Source organism: Manis pentadactyla, chromosome 11, assembly GCF_030020395.1.
Source record: "Manis pentadactyla isolate mManPen7 chromosome 11, mManPen7.hap1, whole genome shotgun sequence".
In the NCBI taxonomy this organism is placed as follows: domain Eukaryota; kingdom Metazoa; phylum Chordata; class Mammalia; order Pholidota; family Manidae; genus Manis; species Manis pentadactyla.
Genome location: NC_080029.1, coordinates 72,442,226 through 72,465,699, shown reverse-complemented (window position 1 = coordinate 72,465,699; position 23,474 = coordinate 72,442,226). Strand labels below are relative to the sequence as shown.

The following is a 23,474-nucleotide window of genomic DNA, read 5'->3' as shown; positions in this document are numbered from 1 at the left end:
TCCTGTATTGTAAATTTCAGCTTATTCTTACCGTGGAGGGAGACATATTCCCTATTTAGTAGACATATTAGAGAATTCCTTCATTCCCAGAAGCCAGAAAGATCAAAGTACAGTCACAGGAATCTGATGCAATCACCTAAACTTGGGGGCAAGTAAACTGAACAGAAAGGAGCTTGCTGGTTCCATTAAATGTTATTCTTACCTACTTAGTGAACCCAGAAGATGGTTTTAAATTTAATCCAACTCAGTTTTTTATTATTATTCTTAAAAGCTCCAATTTAAAGCCTTGAGGAAGGTTCTGTGATTCACCCACAAACCACAAAGTAGAATTTTGCAGCAGCAGTGGGAGCTCAGAAATTCCCAGATTGTTTTGATGATAAGTTCCAAGAACTTGGCATGTGGTCCATTACTGCTGGATCCCTAGGACTACATTGTATTTGCTTAGTACTTTCCTATTATCTCCAGACATGGCTAGATAAGCTGTGCTATCATCAAGTCCTAGCATGTGTAAAATCCAACTTGTTCTTTGCCTTTGTCTCATGGATGTAAGCCAGTTATTATAAACTCGCTTATAATTTAGTGTTGATGAACACGTTTCCATTGACACTGTATTTATGTCTGAAGAAATTGTTTCTTATTCAGTATTCACAAGCAGCATGATATGGTACAAAAGTCACTGGACTGTTAGGAAACCTATGTTCTTAGCCCTGTGATGTCCTGGCTCATTTGTTTTTTTCATATTTTTGTATTAGGTAGTTTTTGCTGTAAGGAATAGAAACCAACCCAGCTAATGTTATAATTTCTTGGGAAGGTATAGGAAGATATAAAGATGGCTTACTTAAAAGGAAATCTGAAAAATAAGAATCAGGGAAGCTTTTGGAATCTTGGTAGTAAATAGTTTCATCAGATGTTGCTGCTTATCATCTTCATTTCTTCCTTCCCGTCCCCACTGTGGCAAAGTCCAGAGAGTATCTGTCGGTCTAAATTGAAGAATATGGAGGGAAACAAATCTTGGTTGATCTAACCCGACTGTATCTAATGGGAAAAGACAATTTCCCCAGATGCAAAATTCAGGTGTTGTTAATGGAAGAAGAAGAAAAGATGTTGGCAAAATAACAAAATCCAAAAGGATGTGGCAAAAAATAGCAAATTGTTCACTCAATCTTTATGCTTCCAAAGATATCACCCATTTGCTATAGTGAGTTTTGTATGAAATATTAGAGAGGCAACTTAATGATTCAACTTCATAGTTACCTTTAAACTGGGACCTGTTTCCTACCTTTCTGTCACTGCTTTGGGACAGTCCCTCATTCTTTATGAGGCTATTATTATAGCTTCCTAACTGACAGCATGGCATCTAGTTTTATTCCTCTTCATCCTAACTGCTCCTCCGTAACTGCTGCAGTTATCTTTCTAGAATATAATTTTGTCTCTTGAAGACTGCCAATAGCTTCAGTATTGTCTATGAGATACTTAATGTCTGTTCTTATCACCATGCTGGGCAGAATTAGAGGCCCATTCTACTTAGCTGTTACAGCATGTTGTACATAGCTTATTTAGAATTCTTGATTCACTGAAAAATTATTGTAAAAAAGGGGAAAACGTATGTTTAAAATAATAAAATAAATTCTGAGATAAATACATATAATTCTGACTGTGTAGCTATGTCTGTTTTCTAAAGGCAATTCATATCTGTTAAAAGAAGGTCCATGTAGTTCCCTTTCATGGAACTTGATAGAGGAAGAATAAATATTTACTGTTTAAAGGAAAAAGACCAACCTTTCAAAACCTCTGTAGGTTTTCCTGTTCTGCTGTGGAGTTCATACCTGGAATAAACAGTCTTTCATTTAACAGTCCGCCTTAATGAATTTGTGTACATGCAAAACTGGCTTACATGGGAAGTATATGATGTGAGTTTTGAATACTTTGGTAGCCCACTGGGAAGAGGGATTCAGGGAGCCTGAGAAGTAATATGAAGAGGAAGTACAAGAAGGATTTTTAGAGAAAGGAAGTTATGCAACATGGAACTTCTTTTCTGTTGGGGAATCTGTAACTCCAGGGGGTAAAATATTTTCCCAGCCCAGGGAAAATCACCTTTGAAAACAAAATCATTTAAAGGGAGAAATATAGTGGGAGAAACCCATTTCCTGCATACAAGAAGTTGTCCACTTTTGCTCACTGGTGTCTCTCATGACCCGGATGCAAAAAGGGACCCCAACCAACCTCTCTTGTCCAGATATGCCCTCACTCCCCCTTGTAATCACCTGTTGATATGGAGATGGACTACTTCTCTCCACCCCTTGAAAACACTTATTGATATGGAGATGCACTAAGGCCTGGCAAAGATTCTGGAAATATTGCAATTTTACCCACAGAACCTCAATTAAAAAGACTCAGCCAGTGAGATTTCCTCAGGACAGGAATTGCCAAAGGGCCTGTAAGAATAGGTGCATCCAGTAAGTCATTTGCTTTTCTGTGCATTTATAGTGGGCACTGTGCCTATTTTTACAACATGTCTTCAACTCCACCCTGATTATGTAGCAACCATTTTGTTTAGGTGGGATTAACCTTTCATCCTCCTCGCACAGTGATAGCAAATTGGTCTAAGAATCAGATAATCCCATAATACCATTAAGATGGTGATTAATTTGAAAGTAATCTATGCTTAATCCAGTCAACATTTTCCCTGACATTTTCTGAGGCATAGGAGTTGGTTTAGGAAAGATCCATTCAGCAAAGCCTTAAGACATTTTGTCCCATGGCTGTGAAAACTGCCCTGGCTGTCCTACTGCATGTGAAGACATAGCTCCAATTTCTGAGGGCAATTATCCTTTGTCCACATGTGGAGCCATCCTTCGGAAGTCTGTGACTGTTAATTACACAGATTTAAAAAATAGAAAGATGAATCTTTGATGATTTGATTGAATTACTAAGATCAAATGACTTATAAACTGATCTTGAAACCTGCCAAAGTTCCAGTGAATCTCATTTATTGAATTAAACCCAACTGTTGATTCTCCCCCTTCAAATAGATTTCTATAGTTTTACTAATTTTATTAAATGGCACCTCTATTTTCCTAGTTGTTTGCTTTCTCTTATAACACAGATGTAATTCATTACCAAATTTTGTCAGTTTTTCCATCAAAGTATAGCCAAGATTTCACCATTTCTCATTACTTCCATTACTATACCCTAATCTAAACCCGCATCGTCTTTCTCCTGGATTATAACTATAGCCTTCTATAGTTATCTATAGCCTCTCTGCTTCCACTCTTGCCATCCAATTCTCTATTTAGTAAACAGTGATTCTCTGTAAATGTGACTCAGACCATGCCAATCTTTTGTCATAAACTTCCCAAGTCCTTACATTAGCCTAAAAGGCTCTGTCTGATATGGATCCCAGTTATCTTCTAGACCTTACATACACTACTTTCCTGGTCTGTCACTCTGCCCGAGACACACTGGCCACCTTGTTTTTCTTCAAATATGCCAAGTTCAGCTTCTCTGTGCTGTTCCCTTTGCCAAGAATTCCTGTCTTTCATATAGCTTACTTGCTCAGTTCCTTTAGTTTCTCTATAAATGCCACCCTTTCAATGAGTTCTCCCTTAACTCTCCTATCTAAAAGATGAACTATGCTGTGTATCTTTGTCTGCCCTAATCTCTCTGGTATGATCACTGCATGTGCATATTTACTTACTTGCTTGTTATCTGTCTTTCCTCTGAAAATTATGTCCCACAAGCAGAGATTTTAAGTATTTAATAAAAGTATAGTTGACATACCATATTATATTAGCCATTTGTCACCATACAAAATTATTATCATATTACTATTTTCCCTATCTGTACTTTTCAAGACTGTGATTTGTTTATTTTATAACTGAAACTTTCTTCCTTTTAATCCCTCTCACCTATTTTGCCCATTCTTCCTCCCCTCTTTCCTCTGGCAACCATAAATTCTCTGTATTCTGTTTCTGGGTTGTTTTGTGTGTTGTTCATTTGTTTTGTTTTTTAGGTTCCATATATAAGTGAAATCATATGATATTTGTCTTTTTCTGACTTATTTCTCTTAATACTCTCTGGGCCATCCATGTTGTTGCAAGTGACGAGATTTTGTACTTTATTATGGCTGAATAATATTGGACATTTATGTTGTTTCCATATTTTGGCTATTGTAGTGCTGTAATAAACGTAGGGGTGCCTTTATATTCCCCAACCAGTTTTTGTTTTCTTTGGGTAAATACCCAGAAGTGGAATTACTATATGGTATTTCTTTTTTTAAATTTTTTAAGAAAACTCCATACTGTTTTCCTCCAACAGTGCCTGAGAGTTCCCTTTTCCCCACATCCATGCTAACACTTGTTATTTCTTATCTTTCTTATACTAACCATTCTGACTGGTGTGAAGTGATATCTTACTGTGGTTTTGATTTGCATTTCCCTAGTGCTTAAATGCTGTTGAGCATTTCTTCATGTGTCTATTGGCCATCTCTATGTCTTCTTTGGAAAATGACTATTCAGGTCCTCTGCCCATTTCTTAATTGGATTGTTAGTTTTTCTGGTGTTGAGTTGTATGAATTTTTTGTACAGTTTGGATATTAACCCCTTATTGGATACCTGATTTGCAAGTGTCTTCTGCCATTCAGTAGGTTGCTTTTTTGTTTGTTGATGGTTTCCTTCAATGTGCAAAAGCTTTTTTAGTTTGCTGTAGTCCAATTTATTTATTTTGTTTTTTGTTGCCCTGTTCTGAGGAGACATCCAAAAAAAAATACTGCTAATGGCAATGTCTAAAAGTATACTACCTATGTTTTCTTTTAGGAGTTTTATGTTTTTGGGTCTTACATATAGATCCTTAATCCATTTGAATATTATTTTTGTATATGGTGTAAGAAAGTGGCCCAGTTTCATTCTTCTGCTTGTAGTTCTCCAGTTTTTCCAACACCATTTATTGAATTAAGCATGGATTTATGTCTGTGCTTTCTATTCCATTCCATTGATCTCTGTGTCTGCTTTTGTGCCAGTACCATACTGTTTTTATTATTATGACTTTGTAGTATAGTTTGAAATTCTGATTTCTCTAGCTTTAATCTTCTTACTCAAGATTGCTTTGGCTATTTGGGGTCTTTTGTGGTTCCATACAAATTTTAGGGCTCTCTGTTCTAGTTCTGTAAAGAGTACTATTGGTATTTTGGTAGGGATTGCATCAAGTCTATAGGCTAGTATGGATATTTTAATAATAATAATTCCATGAGCATGGAATATCTTTCCATTTATTTGTATTTTCTTCAATTTCTCTCTAATGTCTTACAGTTTTCAGAGTGCAGGTTTTTCACATCCTTGGTTTAATTTATTTCCAGGCATTTTGTTCTTTTTGATACAATTGTAAATAGGATTGTTTCTTAACCTCTCTTTCTGATCATTATTAGTGTATCAAAATGCAACAGATACCTGTGTACTGATTTTTGTATCCTGCAGCTTTACTGAATTCATATATTAGTTTTAATAGTTTTTGGTGGAGTATTTATGGTTTTCTGTATATAGTATCATGTCACCTAAAAATAGTGACAGTTTTACTTCTTCCTTACCATTGGATGCATTTATTTCTTTATCTTGTCTGATTGCTGTGGCTAGGACTTTTAGTATTATGTTGAATTAAAGTGGCAGGAGTGGACATCCCCGTATTGTTACTGATTTTAGAGGAAAAGCTTGCAGCTTTTCACCATTAAATATGATGTTAGCTGTAGGTTTGTCATACATGAGCTTTATTATTTGGAGGTATATTTGCTCTGTGCCCACTTTGTTGACGGTTTTTATTATGAGGTGATGTTGAATTGTTTCAAATGTTTTTCTCCATCTATTGAGATGATCATATTCATTTTGTTAATAAGTCTATCATATTTATTGATTTATGGGTGCTGAACCTTCCTTACATCCCTCGAGTAAATCTTATCTGCTGGAATGATGATGATGAATGAACCTTTTAATGTATTGTTGAAATTGTTTGCTAATATTTTGTTTTTGCATCTGTGTTCATTATGACTGTTGGCCTGAAATTTTCTTTTTTTTGTTGTGTCTGTGTCAGGTTTTAGTATCAGGGGCTTGCCTTATAGAATGAAGTATCCATTTTTCTTCAATTTTTTTTTTGAGAAAGATAGGTATTAACTCTTCCTTAAATATTTGGTGGAACTCATCTGTGAAAAGTCTAGTTCTGGGATTTTGTTTGTTGGGAATTTTTTGATTACTGATTCAGTTTCATTGCTAGTAATTGATTGACCTGTTAAGCTTTTCTATTTCTTCTTGATTCAGTATTGTAAGATTGTATGTTTCTAAGAATTTATCCATTTCTTCTAAGCTGTCCAACCATTTGGTGTATAATGTTGCCTAGTAGTCTCTTATAACCCTGTGTATTTCTGTGGTGTCAATTGTAACTTCTCTTTCACTTCTAATTTTATTTATTTAAATCCTCTCTCTTTTTTTTTCTTGATGAATCTGGCTAAAAGTTTCTCAGTTTTGTTTATCTTTTCAAAGAACAAGCTCTTAGTTTTATTCTCTTTTCTATTCTTTTTAGTCTCCATTTAATTATTTCCATTATGTTTTTTGTTCTATGAACTTTGGGCTTTGTTCATTTCATAATTACTTTTGATATAAGGCTAAATTTTTTTATTTGAGATTTCTCATTTCTTGAAGTAGGCCTGTATTTCTACAAACTTCCCTTTTAGGACTGCTTTTGCTGTGTCCCAAAGATTATGAAACTTTATGTTTCAATTTCATTTGTTTCCAGATATTTTTAAAATTTTCTCTTCAATTTATTCACTGACTCTTTAGTTATTTAATAGCATGTTGTTTAGCTTCCACACGTTTGTGTTTCTTTCAGTTTTTTCCTTTTTTAAAAAATTGAAGTATAGTTGATACACAATCTTGTATTGGTTTCAGGTATACAACACAGTAGTTCAGCAGTTATACATATTATTAAATCCTTACCCCACTAGTACAGTTATTATCTGTCAGTATCGGAAGAAGTTACAGAATCATTGACTGTATTCTCCATGCTGTACTACCATCCCTGTGACCAACTTATATTATTATTGAGAATTTTTGTGCCCCTTTATTCCCCTCAGCTTACTCCAACCCTCCCCCATGGAAACCACCAGTCACTTCTCAGTGTCTATGAGTCTACTACTATTTTGATCATTTTGTTTTGTTTTGTTTTTACATTCCACAAATAAGTGAAATCATCTGGTATTTGTGTTTCTCTGCCTGGCATATTTTACTTAGTGTAATACTCTCTAGGTCCATTCAGGTTGTTGCAAATGGCAGGATTTCTTTTTTCTGATGGCTAAAATTCTGTTGTGTGTATATACCACATTTTCTTTATTCATTCATCTATTGATAGACATTTAGGTTGCTTCCATATCTTAGCTATTATAAATAATGCAGCAATAAACATAAGAGTGCATAAATCTTTTCTAATTAGGGTTTTTGTGTTTTTTTTCGGGTAAATTCCTAGAAGTGTAATTACTGGGTTGTATGGTATTTCCGTTTTTAGTTTTCTGAGGACCTCCATACTGTCTAGTTTTTTCCTTGTAATTGATTTCTAGTTTCTTACTGTTGGGGTCAGAAAAGATGTCAGACAAGAATTTTTATCTTAAGTTTATTGAGACTTGTTTTGTGGCCTAACATGATCTACCCTGGAGAATGTTCTATGTGTACTCGAATGTGTATTCCGCTGTTTTTGGATGGAATGTACTGTATATATTTGTTAAGCCCATCTGGTCTAATATGTCATTCAAAGCTACTGTTTCCTTATTGATTTCCTGTCTGGATGATCTATCCATTGTGAGTAAGTAAGTATGGTGTTAAAGTCCCCTACTATTATGTATTACTATCAGTTTCTCCCTTTAACTTTGTTAAAATGTGCTTTATATAGTTGGGTGTTCCTATATTGGGTACATGGATATTTATAATTGCAATATCCTCATGTTGGATTGATCCCTTTATCATCATATAATACCCTTCTTTATTTCTTGTTATGGTCTTTGTTTTGAAGTCTGTTTTGCCTGATATAAGTAATGTTACCCAAGCTTTTTTTCTTCTTCCACTTGTATGAAATATCATTTTCTATCTCTTCATTTTCAGTTTGTTTTGTCTTTAGTCTGGGAGTACCTTCTAGGCAGCAGTAGATAGATGGGTCTTGTTTTTTAATCCACTCAGTCACCCTGTGTCTTTTGTTCAGAGCATTTACTCCATTTACATTTAAAGTAATTATTAATATGTATGTACTATTACCATTTTGGCAATTATTTTCTGGTTGTCTTTGTAGTTCTTCTCTGTTCCTATAGTCTTTCTTGCTGTCTTTCCTTGTGTGTTATGACTTTCTTCAGTGTTATGCTTGGATTCCTTTCTCTTTATTTTTCTGTGTCTCTGTTAGAGGTTTTGGTTTGTGGTTACCATGTGTTTACTATGTGAGATTCATACATAATATCGTATGTATATAGGAGTTTATTCTAAGTTGATGTTTGCTTAAGTTTGAACTCATTCTAAAAGCACTACATTTTTACTCTCCCCTCCATGTTTCATGTGTATGATGTCATATTTTACATCTTTTTGTTTTGTGTATTCCTTAACTAATTATTGTAGATGTAATTGATTTTACTGCTTTGATCTTTTAACTTTCATACTCGCTTTATAAGTGAATGATGTACTATTTTTTACTATATGTTTGCTTTTAGCAGTTAAATTTTTTTCTTTCATCATTTTTTTCCTTCTAGTTATACCTTTTCTTTTTCACTTAAATCTCTTTAATGTATCTTGAAAGGCTGGTTTAGTGGTGATTAACTCCTTTAACATTTGATGTCTGGGACACTTCTTATCTCTTCTTCAATTCTGAATGATAACTTTGCTGGATAGCACATTATTGTTTTTAAGATTTATTCCTTTCAACACTTTGAATGTCATGTCATTCCCTACTGACTTGCAATTTCTGCTGAAAATTCAGCTGATAGACTTAATTGGATTTCGTTTGTGTGTATGTAACTAGTTGATTTTTTTCTTGCTGCTTTTAAGATTCTTAATCTTTAATTTTTGATATTTTAATTATTCAGTGATATGGACATCCTTGGGTTCATCTTGTTTGGGGCTCTCTTTGCTCCCTGGGTGTCATCAGGGAAGTTTTCATCTATTATTTCTTCAAATAAATTTTCTGCCATTTTCTCTATTCTTTTTCTATAATGTAAATGTTAGTATGCTTGATGTTGTCCCACAGATCTATTAATCTATCCTCATTAAAAAAAATTCTTTTCTCTTTTTGTTTTCCAGCTTGGATGATTCTCCTACCTTGTCTTCCAGATCACTGATCCATCTTCTGCATCCTCTAATCTGCTGTTGATTTCCTTCAGTGTATTTTTCATTTCAGTTACCATATTGTTAGGCTATGATTGTTGGTTCTTTGTTATATTTTCTGTCCCTTTGTTGAAGTTCTCACTGAATTTATCCTTCTTTATTTCTTGTTATGGTCTTTATTTTGAAGTCTGGTGAGCATCTTTATAACCATTACTTTGAATTCTATTAGGTAGATTGCTTATTTCTGTTTCATTTAGTTGTTTTTCTGAGGTTTTATCTTGTTTTTTTTTAATTTGAAATATATTCCTCGGCCTCCTTATTTGCTTTCTTACTGAGAGCAGATATTTTTGAGTCTTTTTTTCATTGCTAATTCCCCAATGCTTGGACCATTAACTAAGTTTTATTGAATGAATGGTTTAGGATTATTTGAGTTTTCTTTTTCTTTTATTGATTACAACCAAAAGATCCTACGATCTACAGTTCTGATTTAATATCCATTCACTTTACCCAACTTTTTGGGATACTATGTTGTGTTATTAAGACCTTGAGTTTATAGGTGATTTAGGAATTCTGAGATGCATTATCTGTATTCTCCTATTAGTTATTTTGTCATAAAGTGTGAAAATTCATTAAAAGCAGGAAATTGGAGCAACCATGAAGTAGAAGAAACATGAATCTCCAGAGAAGTCAGTAGATGAGACAGAAGGTTGTGATTTTCAGCATAGACATGATAGGAGCTTAAGTGTGTTAATTTAACTATTAAGGTAATCCTAGGCTGAAGTTATTTGTATTTGGGTTATATTATTTACATGTGTGATTTTCTCTTTGTATTGTGGGCTTTTTGGAAACAGAATTTTCTTCTGTTTCTCATTGCTCCAGTACACAAAGTAGGTGTTCAATAGGTAGTTGTTGCATAAGTGAAATAGCATTGTAAAAGAACTCTAGAGTTGGTATTGCTAATAATTAGATGTTAGACATGTTCCTTAGTCTGCCTTTTCTGGGCCTTAGAATCTTCATCTGTAAAATGAAACTGCTGGACTTTGTAATTAAGTCCTCTCCAAATATAAAATATTCTATAATTTTATCTACTTATATATGAGTGGAGACATGCCCATACTTCCATCTAATGGAAATAAAAATATACTTCTTAAAAATTTCCTTTGCAAATATATTTTGGTTAATATAGCTGCTATCAATTTGGCTTATAAAATAGTGTTTTCAATGATCTTTTAACATAATAGATTAACTTTTATGTTCCTAAAGCCGTTTCCTCTGAATGCTGCTGAATTCACATTTCTCTAATGGTGAGGATCTGATTAGAACTAATTTCATAGTGATTCTATGACATTTTCAAACATAGTAATGTGTGTGCTTTTATGAATAAAAGTCAGAGCATATCATAAATGTAAAATGTACTGTTAAAGTTCAGGCTAATATTAAGTAGTAGTTATGAAATGAAAAGTACGTAAAAGCCCAAACTCTTGGAAAGTAAGAGCTTCCTGTAAGTTTCCTTGTTTCTCCATTTCTTTTACTTTCAATTGCCATAGTCTCCACAGTCTGTCTCCAGGCCATGGTATATTTCACCAGCTACTTTGTCGGTTACTAAGCTCCACTATTTGGTAGAATTTAAAATTACACAATCTGATAGAGTCTAAAAGAGTTCGTAGGCCAACAAGTCAGCTTACTGAGTGTGAGTCAAAGCAAAAACTTAAGTTTGTGGACAGGGTCAGTATAGGAGGTAACAGAGATTTCCTGTCACTGCCAAGTGACATAGGCACTAGCAGTTTCTCCCCAAGTAACAAAGTAATGGACCTGAAAGGTAACAAGGAAACTTAGGGGAGCAGTACAGGATCTTGACATTTGCGACTGAGCCACTACTACTAGGTACTAATAGGTGCTAGGAACTAACATGTTTCATTACTAGGAATTAGGACTCATTTTCAAATGATGGAGTTGCTGCTATTGGAAGACTAATACCTTTGGCTGATCTTAATTCAGAAATTACACAATGGTTTTGTTTCTTAAGTGGGATCCATTTGTGGAAGAAGACAGAGAAGGTGAAGGCAGGAGAAAGAATGAAGGGGATGAAAGTGCCTTCATTTTAGGGAAAGGAACCAGTTAGGAGGATCCAAGAAGTAAGAGCAAGATACGAGAAAAAAAACAGATGAGAATACATTGTTGAGACTTAGGAAGGAGATGTTTTAATAAAGAGTATAGTTAATTATACTGTAACTTTTCATTTTATTCATGGATTTGTTTCTTAACTTATGACATATGCTGAAAATGACATAAAGTCAAAACTATTTTATAAAATCCATTATAAATGTGTCACACTAGGTACTGACACAGTTTTCTATAAAAATTCAATATGTATTTTTCCTTCCCCAAATTGGAATAGGTCTGTCCTTTCTTCCTTCCTACCTTTTTAAATCCTTCATTCCTTCCTTACTTCAAGTACCAGAAGACATAATTGAGTTTCATGTAGGGGCCATGCTGAATGTAAAAGATAGTTTTAAGCACTCAGCAAGTAACTCATGCTATGAGAGACCTAATGAGATGATGGAAAGTTCAGATATCCCATCTGAACCCTGTTTTGGAACAGAGGTTCATTGACTGGAATAGCACATAAATCACCTGCTTCTAATTTTCTTTCCTTTGTCTTTGGACAAGTGTTCATAACTGAAATTTCAGAAGTTCAGTGCTTTATGGTATACTTTTCTTTTATGCTACAGAGAGGTCAGGAAGAGTAGGGACTGGAAAAAGGTGATTTTAGTGCCTTTTAAGAGGTTACAAGTGACTTCTGAGTGAAATTTATAGAGGATATTGAGAAATGGGAGCCAAATTTCAGAGCTAGCAAAGAGGACGTTTCTGGATCTGTTAGAGAAAGAGGCCATTATTGACGGAGATTGTCAAGAGCTGTGTTATAAAATAAATACCTGGAGTGTTTGGGTGAAAATGTTGATTTTGGGCCTCATTCCAGAAATTCTGATTGAGTAATGTCAAGGTGGAGACCAGAAAAGAGAACTTTTAATAATGTAAGGTGTTTCATATGCTGGCGTACTCAGATCAGATTTTGAAGTACACAGGTACTAGAGAGGGAGTGGAGAAAGAAAATCATCCTTCACTGGGGTTAGCTTTGACAGGGAAAAGGGTGAGTTTTTTCCTGAGGCGTAAGAGAAGATTACATAAAATGAGTATCAAGAAAGCTAGACTGAGGTAAAATGAAGATAATTGTTTTAATTCGAAGGCTGTAAGGTGATCTTTCAGGAGGCAAGGGAGGGGAGAAGAGAAGTAGCTAAGAGAAGCTTGAAAAGCATAGAAATGGTTTGAAATATAGGTATAGTTGAGTGACTATATAGGTGAGTCACTCTTATAGTTGAGTGACTGTGGCAAAGCTGTGAATCTGTTGGGGGTGTAATGATTTCATTGTTGAATCATGAGATCGAGCATTATGAACTTGTAAACAGTTCTGTGATTCTTCTACAGAAGTAGTCTCAGCATATCATATCAGGATTTTGATGTGCTCCTGTTTTTAACAGTACTACAGCAGATATTTTCCCCAGGGAGGGCAGGTCCTCCAAAAATAGTAAAATTTAATCTTAAGGAAGGATGGTTTCAATGACAGTCTCCTCCCTCACCTCCCTACTGACCCCAATAATTATTTTCATAGAAATGTACAATAAATTAAAGACAGAATTGCTAAACTCATGAAATTTAGGCAGAATAAAATTTTTGGAAAACTGGTCTTCAATGTTCTGTGCTTTTTTCCTATTTCAGGAAGCAAATCAATTAGTAACCTAGAGGGCAAAGGCAAATATTTACTTCTAAATTACCTCTTTGTTTTCTTCTTACACTGCTGTTTTTTCACTATAAGCATTTTTTTTTCTATCTACGTATCCTTTAACTTGAATAGTTGATCTTACTGACATTACCCGTAAACACTGGGGAACTGGTTTTATAGCATTCACGATATCCTTCTTGCACAGAGGTAAAAAGATTCAGACAAGCTTTTGGGGAGATTGTAATCCACTGTACTTCTATACAGCATATGTTAGGTGGCCTCTCTTGGATCTTAAGCCAAAGAATGTTGAAATTTACAAATCAAAGGTAACATTTATTGAATGTTTATTATCAGTCAGGGTATTACTATCAAAAGGGAGTGCTCAGAAGATATTCTTTGACATAGAATGTGTGATGGTTCATTTTACAAGTCAATTTGGCTGGTCCATGGCATTCAATTTTTTTCAAATGCCTATCTACATGTAAAGACATTTTAAAGATATGATTAACATTTATATCAATAGACTAAGTACAGTAGATCATTCTTCACAATGTGGGTATACCCTATCCAGTCAGCTGACGGCCTTAAGAGAAAAGGTTGCTTGAACACTCAGGAATTCTGCTTCCAGACTGCCTTTGAACTCAAGATTGCAGCATCAATTCTTCTCAGAATTTACAGCCTGACAGCCTGTCCCATGAATTGCAGACTTGCTAGCCCCTATAACCATATGAGCTCATTCTTGTGTATATGTATGTGTAGGTTTTATACATATATGGATATGTGTGTGTACATATATGTATATATGTACATACACACACATTCTGAAAATAAGTGAAACTTGGTTCTTCCTAAAGATTCACTGACTTTACCTATTTGGGATGAAGAACATAGTTAAGGCTCATGGTATAGAACTCTTTGCCCAGGAAAATATATCCATGTGCATGTATATGTGAAAATTTTGCCTACATATATATGGTGCTGAGGGGTTAAGAACCCTTTGTTCTGGGTTAAGATGTCAAACTGATTTGTTTCTAAGCAAAATGAGTAAGACCTTGTAGGTTGGGGGTCTCACTGAAATTTTTCAGGTTCTATGTAGTACTCACAGGGTAAAAATATGGTGGGCAGACAAGATTTGTGTTCTAAGTTCTTAAAGGGACTGAGACCAAAAAATTGCTTCTGTTTTTGTGCTTTTGAGTGACACTAAAACTACAGAATGCGGACATGTCCTGATGCAGCTTGCTTGCCAACATGGGGTATGAAGCCTGAAAATAGTAGAGAGGGCTCCCATACGACAGTTGAACTGGTGCAGTGATTTTACTAACTATATCCTGAAACCCAAGTGCTATAGGGAAAACATGGAGAAAGGAGAGGATTCCAGACAGGCACTGATTTTTAATCCCAAACTACTAGTGGAGGACTGTTTAAATTTCTACCAGAATCTAAACCATGCATGGTCCTTATTATTTTTTTGACTTTTTTATTTTGTCAAATGTACATCATAGTGGTTCAACAGTCCTCCTCCCCCTCCATCTTGGTAACCACTAGTCACTTGTCAGTGTCTGTGAGTCTAATGCTGTTTTGTACCTTCTGTTTCGCTTTGTTTTTATACTCCACAAATAAGTGAAATCATATGGTATTTCTCTTTATCCACCTGGCTTATTTCACTGAGCATAATTACCCTTTAGATCAATCCATGTTGTTGCAAATGTTAGGATTTGTTTTCTTCTTATGGTTGAAAAATATTCCATTGTGTATATGTACCAAATATTCTTTATCTATTCATCTGTTGATGGATATTTAGGTTGCTTCCTTATCTTAGCTATTGCAAACAGTGTGATGAACATAGGAGTGCATATACATTTTTGTATCTGGGATTTTGTTGTCTTCGGGTAAATTCCTAGAAGTGGGATTACTGGGTCCAATGGTATTCCTAGTTTTTGTTCTTTGAGGAACCTCCATACTGCGGTCTACAGTGGTTACACAAATTCGCAGTCCCACTGACAGTGTAGGAAGGTTCCTATTTCTCCACACCCTTGCCAGCATTTGTTATTTATTGTCTTTTGGATAGTGGCTATTCTAACTTGTGTGAGGTGATATCTCATTGTTGTTGTTTTTTTTTAAGGAGAGCAAGGCAGAGGCTTTTATTTACAGAGAAAGCTAAAGGACAGAGCTCCTGGCTAAGGCCAGGAGGGGACAAGAGAGTCCTAGAGTGGTGGGTTGTCTAGGGGTTTTATAGGCAGTTGAGAGACAAAGGGATAGTGATGTACAGTTGCTAAGTGGTCCCAAAATATTTATCTTTGAAGAGACATTAAGTTTCTAATTTGTCTTCCTGGTTATTTACAAGAATTTTACTGCTCTTATTTCCTCCCAGGATAGCAACTTCCTGGTCTGGGAGCATATCACTCAAGATTACCTGCTTTGCTCCCAAGGTGGGCTGAGTTATTGTCTGTTTGTTAAGAAACTTACTTTTTAACTAATTGGGTTTTAAGATGCAACTTATTTTCAAGATGGAATCCTTCCTGTTTTTACTACTTTGTTTTCGGCCTGCTTGCTACATTGCCCAGGTTGCAAATCATTTGTTTAGGGCTGGAGGAAGAAAAGCAGCACCTGGGTAAAGTCAGAAAAACAAGCTGGACCCCCCCCAGCAGGCTAAAGCAAATCCCACAATGGTTTATATATTGCTTTTTCCAGAGGCCCTCACCCTACTCTGTCTAAGTCCATGGTCCCTGTCTCATTCCTCCCTCTACAGATGGAGATGCTAGCTGCTGCTAGGGGCAAGGGGGCAATGACTGTTCTGGCTGCTTCATGCTGAGAGGGGGCACAGTAAAGGGTGCAGTTAGGTCTCCATCACTGGTCAGTTGAGAGGGCCTCGGAAGATGGGCACTTCTATCTTGGGTTCCATTTCCATCACTATTTGATTTCATGGCTTCAAAAGGATTTAGACAACCAGCTCCATATCAAAGTAGTCCATGGGACTTCTGAGCCTGACATAGCTCAGACTTGCCTTTGGAGGCCCTCTGAAGTTATCCCAGATGAGCCCCCCAAAAATGATTCTGGGGTTCTTGTTTTCAGAGCCAAAGAATGAACTTGCAAACACTAAAGGTAGGAGAGCAAGGCAGAAGCTTTTATTTAGAGAAAAAGCGAGAGGCCAGATCTCCTGGCTCAAACTAGGAGGGGACAAGAGAGTTCCTCACTGTTGTTTTAATTTGCATTTTCCTGATGATTAGTGATGTGGAGCATCTTTTCATGTGCTTTTTGGCCATTTGTATTTCTTTGGAGGAATGTCTGTTTAGAGTCTCCACCCAATTTTTGATTGGGTTATTTGTTTTTTGGGTGTTGAGGCATATGAGTTTTGTATATGTTTTGGATGTTAACCCATTATCAGATAAGTCATTTATGAATATATTCTCTCATAGTGTAGGATGCCTTTTTGTTCTGCTGATGGTGTCTTTTGCAGTACAGAAGCTTTTTAAACTGATGTAGTCCCACTTTTTCATTTTTTATTTTGTTTTCCTTGTCCAAGGAGATATGTCCAGGAAAAAAATTGCTCATACTTATGTTCAAGATATTTTTGCCTATGTTTTCTTCTAAGAGTTTTATGGTTTCATGACTTATATTCAGGTCTTTGATCCATTTTGAGTTTACTTCTGTGTATGGAGTTAGACAGTAATCCAGTTTCATTCTCTTGCATGTCGCTGTCCACTTTTCCCAACACCTGGTGTTGAAGATGCTGTTTTTCCCATTGTATATTTATGGCTCCTTTATCATATATTACTTGACCATATATCTGTGGGTTTATAACTGGCTCTCTACTCTGTTCCATTGATCTTAGGATCTTGTACCAGTACCAGATTGTTTTTACTATTGTAGCTTTGTAGTAAAGCTTGAAGTCAGGAAGCTTAATCCCCCCAGCTTTGTTCTTCTTTCTGAGGATTGCTTTGGCTGTTGATGGTCTTTTGTGATTCCATATGAATTTTAGTATTGTTTGCTCTAGTTCATTGAAGAATGCTGTTGCTATTTTTACAGGGATTTAATTGAATCTATAAATTGCTTTGGCCAGGATGGCAGTTTTGACAATATTAATTCTTCCTATCCTTGAGCATGGGATAGATTTCCATTTATTTGTGTCTTCTTTAATTTATTCTCATGAGTGTGTTGTAGTTTTCAGAGTATACGTCTTTCACCTCCTTGGTTAGGTTTATTCCTAGGTATTTTATTATTTTAAATGCAGTTGTAAATGGTGTTGTTTTCCTGATTTCTCTTTCTGCTTTCTCATTGTTAGCATATAGGAATGCAACAGATTTCTGTGTATTTTGTATCCTGCAACTTTGATAAATTAATTTATTAGTTTAGAAGTTTTTTAGTAGATTGTTTAGAGTTTTCATGTCATCTGCAAATAGAGTTTAACTTCTTCCTAACCAATTTGGATGCCTTTTATCTCTTTGTTCCATCTGATTGCTGTGGCTAGGACCTCCAATACTATGTTGAATAAAAGTGGTGAGAGTGGTCATCCTTGTCTTGTTCCTGATCTTAGAGGAAAGGCTTTCAGCTTTTCACTATTAAGTATGATGTTGGCTGAGGGTTTATCGTATATGGGCTTTATTATGTTGAGGCATCCTCTAAACTCATTTTGTTGAGAGTTTTTATCATGAATGTGTGTTGAATTTTTTCAAATGCTTTTTCAGTATCTATTGAGATGATCATGTGGTTTTTATCCCTCTTTTTGTTAATGTGGTATATGATATTGATGGATTTATGACTATTGTACCATCCTTTCATCCCTGGAATAAATCACATTTGGTCCTGATGGCTGATCATTTTGATATATTTTTGGATTCAGTTTCCTAATATTTTGTTGAGGATTTTTGCATGTATGTTCATCAGGGATATTGATTTATAATTCTCTTCTTTTGTGGTATCTTTGGTTTTGATGTTAGAGTTATGCTGGCCTCATAGAATGAGTTTGGAAGTATTCCCTCCTCTTCTACTTTTTGGAAAACTTTAAGGAGGATGAGTATTAGGTCTTCACTAAATGTTTAGTAAAATTCAGCAGTGAAGCCATCTGGTACAGGAATTTTGTTCCTTGGTAGTTTTTTGATTACCAATTCAATTTCTTTACTGGTAATTCATCTGTTCAGATTTTCTGTTTCTTCCTGGTCAGTCTTGATGGTTGTATTTTTCTAGGAAGTCCATTTCTTCTAGATTATCCAGTTTGTTAGCATATAATTTTTCATAGTATTCTCTAATAATTCTTTGCATTTCTGCAGTATCTGCTGTGATTATTACTTCTTTGTTTCTGATTCTGTTTATATGTTTACATTTTCTTTTTTTCTTGATAAGATTGGCTAGGAGTTTATCTATATTGTTTTTTTCCGCAAAGAACCAGCTGTTAATTTCACTGTTTTTTTCCTATTGTTTTATCCTCTATTTTAATTATTTCTTCTCTGATCTTTATTATATCCCTCCTCCTACTGACTTTGGGTTTCACTTGTTCTTCTTTTTCCAGTTTCATTAATTGTGATTTTAGACTGTTTATTTGGGATTGTTCTTGTTTCTTGAGGTAAGTCTGTATTGGTATGTGCTTTCCTCTTTGAACTGCCTTTTCTGTGTCCCATAGATTTTGGGCTATTGTGGTTTTGTTTTCATTTGTCTCCAGGTATTGCTTGATTTCTCTTTTAATTTGTTCATTGATCCACTGATTATCTGAAAGCATTTTGTTTAGCCTCCATGTGTTTATAAGTCTTTTTGTTTTCTTTGTGTAGTTTATTTCTAGTTTCATACCATTGTGATCTGTGAAGCTGCTTGATTAAATTTCAGTCTTTTTTAATTTATTGAGGCTCTTCTTGTTTCCTAGTATGTGATCTATTCTAGGGAACATTCCATGTACACTTGAGAAAAATGTGTATGCTGCTGCTTTTGGGTGGAGTGTTCTGTGGATAGCTGTGAAGTCCATTTGATCTAAGGTATTGCTCAATGCCTGTGTTTCCTTTTTTATTTTCTGTCTGGTTGATCTGTCTATTGATGTGAGTAGAGTGTAAATGTCTACTAAAATGCAGGTGTTGTAGTCTATTTCCCCCTTAAATTCTATTAGTATTTGTTTACATATTTAGGTGCTTCTGTGTTGTGTTCATGGGTATTTATAATCATTATATCCTTTTGTTGGACTGCTCCCTTTATGTATGTAATGTCCTTCTTTATCTCTTGTTACTTTCTTTGTTTTAAAATCTAATTTTTCTGATATAAGTAATGCTACTCCTACTTTTTTCTCTCTGTTATTTGCTTAGAATATCTATTTCTGTCCCTTCACTTTTAGTCTGCGTATGTCTTTGGGTCTGAAATGAGTCTCTTGTAGGCAGTATATAGTCTACAATTAATAAAATGGCAGTAAGCACATATCTGTCAATAATCAGAAGAATAAAACAACAGGAAAAAATTCAGTCTACAAGATGGGACTTGTTTCTTTATCCATTCTGCCACTCTGTGTCTTTTGATTGGTATACTCAGTGCATTTACATTTAAGGTGATTATTGATAGCTATGTATTTATTGTCATTTTATTAATTGTTTTCTGGCTGTTTTTTATATCTCCTCTTTGTTCCTTTCTTTCGTTCTTATATTCTTCTCTTTTTTTTTTTTTTTGAGAGGGCATCTCTCATATTTATTGATCTAATGATTGTTAACAATAGAATTCTGTATAGGGGAGTCAATGCTAAATGCACAATCATTAATCCACCCCAAGCCTAATTCTCATCAGTCTCCAATCTTCTGAAGCATAATGAACAAGTTCTTACATGGTGAACAAATTCTTACATAGTGAATGAGTTCTTACATGGTGAACAGTACAAGGGCAGTCATCACAGAAACTTTCGGTTTTGATCATGCATTATGAACTATAAATAATCAGGTCAAATATGAATATTCATTTGATTTTTATACTTGATTTATATGTGGATCCCACATTTCTCCCTTTATTTTTATTATTATTATTATTATTTTTAATAAAATGCTGAAGTGGTAGGTAGATGTAAGATAAAGGTAGAAAATTTAGTTTAGTGTTGTAAGAGAGCAAATGTAGATGATCAGGTGGGTGCCTGTAGACTATGTGTTAATCCAAGCTAGACAACGGCAATAAAACATTCACGGATGCAGAAGATTTCTCTCAAAATGGGGGGTGAGGTTCTAAGCCTCACCTCTGTTGATCCCCAATTTCTCACCTGAAGGCCCCCCTGCGACTGTGCCTGTCTTAGGTTGTTCCTCCCTTGAGGAATCTTACCCGTATCTGGCTAACCAGTCATCTTCCGGGGCCATACAGGGAAATGTAAAGTTGGTAAGTGAGAGAGAAGCCATATTGTTTGAAAAGGTTAGCTTTTTACTTCTTTACATATTTATGCCCTGTGGCTTCTGTGCCCAGCATTTGTCTTGAGGTATCTTTACCACTTGGAGGAATTACAATACTCGGTAAATTCGATAGGAGGCACGAATTCTATTTAAGGGTTGTAATTAGGAAGGAGGAAGAAAAGCTATAGAGGTAGCAGATGAAAGAAAACATGGGAAGATTGATTATTTCTTTGACATATCTTCTTGTAGAGTAACTTAAGCATGTATAGGTTTTAAACTACTAATTAAATTGCACAAACACATTAACATAATAGGAATACAGTTACATAACCAAAGCAGATCTATAATTACCAGCTATCTCCAGTGAAGCCAAGAAAACCAGTTAGGCACCCTAGGCATTTGTGAAAATTTGTCTATGATATGATGGACATTGTCCAACTGTACTTGAACAGTCTGAGAGAAATCAGACAAATTAAAACAGCCCATTCCTGGGAACTGTTCACATCCCATATGTTTTTTTAACAGTAGATAGTCGGTAGTTGTAAGATTTTGGAGTGCTACAACTTGTACTTCTCCTAATTCTTGGTTGAGTTCCAACAGTGTAGATCCAGTCAAATTTGTTGTTTTACTGTATGCACAGGCCAGCTTAGAGATCTCCTTCTACATTCCAATGGCAAGGCCAGGAACTGGAGGGATGAATGCAGCTACAACTGCAGCATCGCGTGGATCTTTGTTGAGGTTTTTTGATGATCATCTTCTGGTATGACTCTTCCAGAGAGTGCTGATGTTGGAAGTTCTTCTTCATATCTTATCTTAGTTCATTTTCTGGGTAGCCAAATTAGGCTTTGATCCTCTGTATAAACACAAACAGACCCTTTGCCCACACTTTGACATGCACTTTATACTAATGTGTAGAACTCATTGGAGGTCACCACACAGGAACTGCTTTTTTTTTTTTTAAGCGAAAGGAATATTATCAGAAAAGTGTACCTCCATAGCCGATCATCTGACACCCTTTAAGTGATCAAAATTAAGGATATTTAAAGCATGCATTAATAGTTGATTTACAGTTAGTTTTATCCAATCATGGAGTTATCACCCTTTACTTTCTTTCTTTTTTCTTTTTTTTTGTTATCTTTAATCTACACTTACATGGAGAATATTATGTTTACTAGGCTCTCCCCTAAACCAAGTACCCGCTGTAAACCCCTTTACAGTCACTGTCCATCAAAATAGCTAAATGTTGGAGAATCACTACTTGTCTTCTCTGTGTTATACAGCCCTCCCCTTTCTCCCACCCCCCCATGCATGCTGATCTTAATAACCCCCTTCTTCCTCCACCCCTTATCCCTCCATACCCACACATCCTCCCCAGTCCCTTTCCCTTTGGTACCTGTTAGTCCATTCTTGGGTTCTGTGATTCCGCTGCTGTTTTGTTACTTCAGTTTTTCCTTTGTTCTTATACTCCACAGATGAGTGAAATCATTTGGTATTTCTCTTTCCCACTTGGCTTATGTCACTGAGCATAATACGCTCCAGCTCCAACAATGTTGCTGCAAATGGTAGAATTTGCCGTCTTCTTATGGCTGAGTAGTATTCCATTGTGTATATGTACCACATATTCTTTATCCATTCATCTATCGATGGACATTTAGGTTGTTTCCAATTCTTGCCTATTGTAAATAGTGCTACGATAAACATAGAGGTGCATCTGTCTTTCTCAAACTTGATTGCTGCATTCTTAGGGTAAATTCCTAGGAGTGGAAATCCTGGGTCAAATGGTAAGTCTGTTTTGAGCATTTTGATGAACCTCCATACTGCTTTCCACAATGATTGAACTAATTTACATTGCCACCAGCAGTGTAGGAGGGTTCCCCTTTCTCCACAGCCTCGCCAACATTTGTTGTTGTTTGTCTTCTGGATGGCAGTCATCCTTACTGGTGTGAGGTGATACCTCATTGTAGTTTTAATTTGCATTTCTCTGATAATTAGTGATGTGGAGCATCTTTTCATGTGTCTGTTGGCCATCTGTATTTCTTTTTCGGAGAACTGTCAGTTCAGTTCCTCTGCCCATTTTTTAATTGGATTATTTGATTTTTGTTTGTTGAGGCGTGTGAGCTCTTTATATATTTTGGACATCAAGCCTTTATCGGATCTGTCATTTACAAATATATTTTCCCATATTGTAGGGTTCCTTTTTGTTCGATTGATGGTGTCTTTTGCTGTACAGAAGCTTTTCAGCTTAATATAGTCCCTCTTGTTCATTTTTGCTGTTGTTTTCCTTGCCCGGGAAGATATGTTCAAGAAGAGGTCACTCATGTTTATGTCTAAGAGGTTTTTGCCTATGTTTTTTCCCATGAGTTTAATGGTTTCATGGCTTACATTCAGGTCTTTGATCCATTTTGAATTTACTTTTGTATATGGGGTTAGACAATGGTCCAGTTTCATTCTCCTACATGTAGCTGTCCAGTTTTGCCAGCACCATCTGTTGAAGATACTGTCATTTCGCCATTGTATGTTCATGGCTCCTTTATCAAATATTAATTTACCATATATGTTTGGGTTAATGTCTAGAGTCTCTAGTCTGTTCCACTGGTCTGTGGCTCTGTTCTTGTGCCAGTACCAAATTGTCTTGATTACTATGGCTTTATAGTAGAGCTTGAAATTGGGGAGTGAGATCCCCCCTACTTTATTCTTCTTTCTCAGGATTGCTTTGGCTATTCGGGGTCTTTGGTGTTTCCATATGAATTTTTGAATTATTTGTTCCAGTTCATTGAAGAATGTTGCTGGTAGTTTCTTAGGGATTGCATCAAATTTGTATATTATTTTGGGCAGGATGGCCATTTTGACGATATTAATTCTTCCTAGCCACGAGCATGGGATGACTTTCCATTTGTTAGTGTCCCCTTTAATTTCTCTTAAGAGTGACTTGCAGTTTTCAGAGTATAGGTCTTTCACTTCTTTGGTTAGTTTTATTCCTAGGGATTTTATTCTTTTTGATGCAATTGTGAATGGAATTGT

General features: G+C 35.5%; 1 long non-coding RNA gene across 2 annotated transcripts in view; it reads left to right on the top strand.

Moving 5' to 3' along the window:
* Window positions 1-23,474, top strand: part of LOC130679533 (uncharacterized) — a 192,241-nt gene that overhangs the window by 1,037 nt on the left and 167,730 nt on the right. The gene's annotated exons all lie outside the window — the stretch shown is intronic.